The following is a 6,466-nucleotide window of genomic DNA, read 5'->3' on the forward strand; positions in this document are numbered from 1 at the left end:
CTCAAGGTGGGTAGGGGTGGGTGGTAGGAGGGTGGGGTGGGGTTGGGCAGTGCTTGAGCTCAGGACCTTGAGATCATGAGCTTAGGTGAAATCAAGAATCATAGGCTCAGTTGACTGAGCCACCCACGCACCCCTCCATTTGGTTTTAAATAGCCATCTCCATATATCGCCTATGGTCCAGTTTCTTTTTTCTTCTTCTCTTCTCTTCTCTTCTCTTCTCTTCTCTTCTCTTCTCTTCTCTTCTCTTCTCTTCTTTTCCTTTTTTGGTCTTGCTTGTTTTATGCTTCTCAACTTAAAAAAAAATTACATTCAGAAGGCTGAATGAAGGCTTATAATTAAGCCTGCCCACCGTTACAGGATTTAGGTATTAAATATGTGTATGTTTATGGGATGGTGGTATAACTTTAGTTTGGACTTCATATGGCTAAATTTGCTTTACTTTTGGTTATAGCTCTTAGAATATATGTATCTACATATTCTATATATTTTTAAAGACTTTGTTTCTTTACAGAAGTTTTAGATTTGCAGCAAAAGTGAGAAAGTACAGCAATTTCCCATATACCCCCTGCCCTCACATGTGCAGAGGCTTCCCCTATTATCAACATCCCTCACCAGAGGGCACCTTTGTTAAAATTCATGAACCTGACATGTTATGATCGCCTAAAGTCTGTTGTTTATTTTGGGGTTCACTCTTGGTTATGTACATTCTTTGGGTTTGGAGAAGTGTATAGTGACATGTATCCATCATTATAATATCATACAGAGTATTTTCATTGCCCTTAAATTCCTCTGTGCTCCATCTATTCATCCCATTCCCTATCACAATCCCTGGCAATCACTGATTTGTTAGTGTTTCCTTAATTTTGCCTTTTCCAGAATGTCATAGAGTTGGAATTCAACACTATTTAGCCTTTCATATTCGGCTTTTTTCCATTTAGTAATATGCATTTAAATTTCCTCCATGTCTTTTTATGGTTTGCAAGCCCATTTCTTCCTTAAAGTTTATTTTTTAATTTATTTTCAGGGAGAAGGAATGTGCAAGTGGGGAAGGGACAGAGACAGAAAGGGGGAGAGAGAATCCCAAGCAGGCTCTGTGCCACCAGTGCAGAGCCCATTGTGGGGCTTGAACTCACGAACTGTGAGATCATCAGCTGAGCCAAAGTTGGACGCTTAACTGACTGAGCCACTCATACAAACCAGAAAGCCCATTTCTTCTTAATGCTGAATAACAGTCCATTGTCTGAATGTGCTGTTTACCCTTTGCCTATTGAAGGACATCTTGGTTGCTTCACAGTGTTAGCAGTTATGAATAACTGTAAATATGGTTTTGGGTGGATATAAGTTTTCATCTCCTTTGGGTAAATACCAAGGAGCATGATTACTGAATCAAATGCTGAGATTACGTTTACTTTTTAAAGAAATTGCCGGACTGTCTTCCAAAGTGGTTGTACCATTTTTCTTTCCCACGAGGACTAAATCGGAGTTCCTATTGCGGCACATTCTTGTCAGCATCTGGTGTTGTCATTGTTCTGGATTTTGGATGGTCTAATAGGTACACACTGGTATCTCCGTATTGTTTTTATATATAGTATATGAAAATTTGCTACTCTTGTTTCTGAACCCACGTTTTTTTCCTGGAAGTGTTAACAGTATTGTTTTGTTCAGATTTGAATATGTTAGATGTTTAAAATAGTCTTGGTGACTACAGTTTATTCTAATTATATTAGCTTTTAAGAAACAAAGTAAACACTGAGCTTAACACTTTAGCATATTTTTATCAAATCGTGAGTGTAGGTCAACTGTGTACCAATGACACCTATAAGCCACAAAGCAAATGTCAGTAAAAGGGGGCACTTTATTTTTGAATTATTTTACATTTTAGTCTTCTGGGATTCTGAAACTTCACTTTTTGTTTGAAACTTCACTTTTTAAATTTAAATGTTTCTGTCAATTTTCTTTGGGTTTTGGTACCTCATGCTATGTTGAAAGCAGCCTTAATATAGGTTTAAAACTGAGCTTCAAAGTGTTTCTCCATCATATATATTTATTAATATTTTTAGTAATTCCCAAACTCATGATGATATGGCCTAGGGTGAATTTTGGTTCTCATTCCCAATTTGTAATCAGTTTTCATCCTGGTAATGGTAGGTCATCTTTGTGGACTTTTCTTCATATCTCCAAAATATTTTCTGACTCTGATTTATACTTTTATTCTAGATCCTGCTGCTCCCAGTTACAAAACATGTTTGAAAGGGGAACTTAGATTAATTCTCTTTTCCACTTCCTTAGAATTGTTGTCCTTTGTCTTTCTTCTATTTTCTGTTACTATAGTGTCTTGCATTGTTGCCTGATGGGAAGACACTTGCTTCTCTTATCACTCTGCTCTCATACTTCTGGCTACCATATATGTGAGTGATTCTTACGCCAAGCAGTTCTTTAGTTCTCTGTGGACACCAACTGGGTGTCCTCCAATTCAGTTCAGTTCTGACCCTGTCTACCTGGAGTTAGCCCAGATCCCACAGGTTAATGGCTTAGTCCCACAAGACTGAGATGCCACCTCAGATGCTAATTGCAAGTTCACCTTGTCACCTATTCTTCTAACTGACTGACTATAAATTGGAGGTTCCTATGACCTCCTCCTTGGGTTTGATAATTTGCTAGAACGGCTCTCAGAACTATGGAAAACAGTTACTTGCTAGGTTACCACTTCATTATAAAAGAATACAACTCAGGAATAGCCAGATGCAAGAGATGCACAGGGCAAGGGAGATGGGCAGGGGCCCAGAGCTTCCACATGCTCTCCAGGTGGGCCACCCTCTCAGCATCTCCATGTGCAACAAACCAGAAGCCCTTCAGACCCTCAGTGGAGTTTTAGGAGGCTTCATGACATAGGCTTGACTAAGCTCAGTCTCCGGTCCTTCCCCCTTACCTGGGCAGTGTGTAGTAGGAGGACAGTGCCAACCTAATTACATACTTGGTTCCCTTGGCAATCAGCCCTCCTCTGGAGGCTCTGCAGAAGCGCCAGCCACCGGTCATGTCAGGAAGCATGCAGAAGGACACTTAACCATCAAGCATTTTAGGAGCTGTGTCCGGAAGCCAAGTGGAGACCGATTATGTATTTCTTATTATAAATCACAAAGTGCCCCAGTAACTTAGCTGAACCCCTTCAGAATCTCATCATTAAATGTAAACGTCACAAATTTAATATATGCTAAGTGATTCCCATTTCTCCAACCTTGAAAAAAGTTTTTTGTCTGACACTTTTTCAGTCTTTTTCACATAGGTAGGTTACATCATTTTTTAAAATGTTCTGCATGTATCTATTAGGGCAGCACTTTTACCTTAGTTTAAGTTTTTAGATTTTATAATATTTTTATTTTTATATTCCCAGGTTTTTGTCTGTAAAATTATTCTGTTAAAAAAAAACGTAGAATATAATTGAAAACTTCAGACAAAAATTCTACCATTTTCCAGGGAGAACAAATGATATATAATCAAGATATTTATTCTAGTGTGATAGTTATTTTAAATTGAACCATATGAAATTACTGGTTTTGGAAGTAAAAATTGTTGAACATTGGTAGTTTTGTGTAGTTCACTTCATATAGAGCAGCATCCACATATAATAATGTATTATCCAGCAAGAGCTTTTTGGGGCACTAAAAGGATGGGACATTATCTTCAGAGAATAGGACATTAGAGTTTAATAATTTGGGATCTCAGTTGATATTTTTCCTGGTGTTTCAAGTTCAGAAGTGGAATGAAAATAATTAATTTGATCTTATATATTATGTATCATACCAGTGATGTTTGGCTATCTCTGGATGTTGATACTGTAGATGTTTACCTTCAGTTTTCATACATACATACATATATATATGTATATGGTCTTTATTTTACTTTGAGAGAGAGAGACAGAGTGCAAGGGAGGGGCAGAGAGAGAGGGAGACACAGAATCTGAAGCAAGCTCCAGGCTCTGAGCTGTTAGCACAGGGCTCAAACTCAAAAACTGTGACAATCATGACCTGAGCCAAAGTCAGACACTTAACTGACTGAGCCACCCAGGTGCCCCTCACCTTTCTCTTGAATGTAACTTTTTTTTTTTTATTGTTTATTTATTTTTGAGAGAGAGAGAGGGAGAGACAGAGTATGAAAAGGGGAGGGGCAGAGAGAGGGAGACAGAATCCGAAGGAGGCTCCAGGCTCCGGGCTGTCAGCCTAGAGCCCAATGCGGAGCTCCAACTCACAAACCGTGAGATCTGACCTTGAGCTGAAGTTAGATGCTTAACCAACTAAGCCACCCAGGTGACCCTAAATTTAATTTTTAAAGCACTCATACGAAAGACCCCTAGCATTTGTTTAAACAAAGATTTAAAGAGTGGAAATATCAAGGTAATTAATGAAAAAGGTTAATTGGTGACCATGGGATGCTTTGCTGAATTAGAGTTTAGGATCACTGGAGTTGAAAGTATGCATGAACCAAAAGGCAAAAGACAGGAGGCGTCGGTGATGACAGGAATGACTAGGTTGTTTATAGATGGCTAAGATCACTAGAGTGATTTGGCTGCTTAGATTGAACGAGACCAGAGTGGTTTGGAGTAGAAGACTAATTATTGGAAATGGACATGAATGTAATAGAAATGGTGAGTCCCCTGTGAAACCTGGGGTGTGAGAGTATTTATCAGTTGATCAGCATTTATTTGAAAGAATTCCAAGATAGACTTTGTCTTTGAGGGAGAGCAAAGTTTCGGTTAAGGTGGGAGTATTGAGTGAAAAATTTTACGGTGGAGAAAAATTAATCACAGTGGATGGAAGAATTGAAAGCTTTTGACAGATGGTAATTATGTTTTTTTACGCTCCCTGCCCACGGTTTCTGTGGTAGTGTGCTGTTTTGTCTTCTGGTTTTGTGGCTGTCGCTTTGCATTTCATGATAGTTCATGCAGGGCTACTTCGTCTTCTTTTGCCCATCTCGTAAACGTTGCTGTGCTCCCTGTCATGCAGGGTTTTCCCTCATCTCTGCTGACTATACTGGTTGACTTTGGGTGATTTTATTCATTACCATGCTTCAGATTTATTATTCTCCTTTTTCATAGCTTTTAGATCTTTCTCTGTATTATTTGTTACCCTCCTTTTTCTCTCTTTCCTCACTGTTTTCCCCAGCAGAATTCTGTTAGTCCTTCAACGCTCAACCTTTATTGAATTTCAGTTCTAATTTGACCTATCCAGTTGCCTCTTCCCTGTTCCCCAGTTTCCCATCTAGGTTAGGAGCAATCTTATCTTAAATTCTCTGTGCATACCATCATCATCATGTTTACTACGCTATTTCAGTTGTTGGCTTACATGTTTATTTCTCCCCTGGACTGAGTTCCATGAGGGTGAGGGCTATAGTTTTCTATATCCTGTTCTTCCCAGTACTTGTTAGCAATAAGTTATCAATTCTATTACCCATTATGTATGTATTGCCACAGAAGAGAAGGCACTGATGTTAATAAACCTTAAAAGTCTGCTTATCCCTACCAGTCATTAAAGAAATAAAAGGTTAAATAATGAGGTACTGTTTTTGAGAAATAGTATAGCTTAATGGTTACCAGCATGAGTTCTGGAGCAAGAAGGCTGCTGTGATGTGAACACCAGTTCTGCCACTTATGTGCTGCATGACCTCGGGCAAGTCATTTAACCTTCTGTGCTGCTCTTTTTCCCAGTGTGCAGTAGACCCTGTTTCACATCTTGTGATAAGTGGAAGTATTCATTTTGTTATTTTACATTTTAAAAATTGATTCTATGTGTTTGATTTAGATTAATATAGTCACATATATACTGGTGGTCAAATTTAAATTTGGCAGTTTCACGTAATGAAGCTTTCCTATGTTATTCTTTTTGATTGAATAACATCATTTTAATAATCTTTAAAAAAAAATCTTTCTTCCTTTTTTTTAATGTTTGTTTTTTGAGAGAGAGAACAAGCGAGCAAGCAAGAAGGGGAAGGGCAGAGAAAAGGGGATCAGAGGATCTGAGATGGGCTCTGCTGACAGCAGTGAGCCAATGTGGAGTCGAACTCATAGACTGGGAGACCATGACCTGAGCCAAAGTCAGATGCTCAACCCACTGATCCATCCAGGTCCCTCTAATAATCTTTTAATAAAAGTTGAAATGCAGGCTCCTGTTCCAGAATTACTCATGCAAATAGCTTAAATCTCTAGTAAGATGAGAATGGTTAAATATATTGTTGAATGTGATTTAGTGTTTAAAATGTTTGCATTTTAATGGCCTGGGAAAAGCTTATGATGCAGTGGCTAAGACATCAGAGATTAAGCATTATTGTAAACATGTTTTAAAAAATGCTTTAGGGGTGCCTAGGTGGCTCAGTCGGTTAAGAGTCCAAGTTTGGTTCAGATCATGAACTCATGATTGGTGAGTTCAAGCTCGCCTCAGGCTCTGCACTGACAATGTGGAGCCTGGTTGGGATA

At 38.7% G+C, this 6,466-nt stretch overlaps 1 protein-coding gene across 2 annotated transcripts in view; it reads left to right on the top strand.

Moving 5' to 3' along the window:
- Positions 1-6,466, top strand: part of COP1 (COP1 E3 ubiquitin ligase) — a 220,383-nt gene that overhangs the window by 56,380 nt on the left and 157,537 nt on the right. The window lies entirely within an intron of this gene.

Source organism: Crocuta crocuta, unplaced genomic scaffold, assembly GCF_008692635.1.
Source record: "Crocuta crocuta isolate KB4526 unplaced genomic scaffold, BGI_CrCroc_1.0 scaffold3, whole genome shotgun sequence".
NCBI lineage: Eukaryota > Metazoa > Chordata > Mammalia > Carnivora > Hyaenidae > Crocuta > Crocuta crocuta.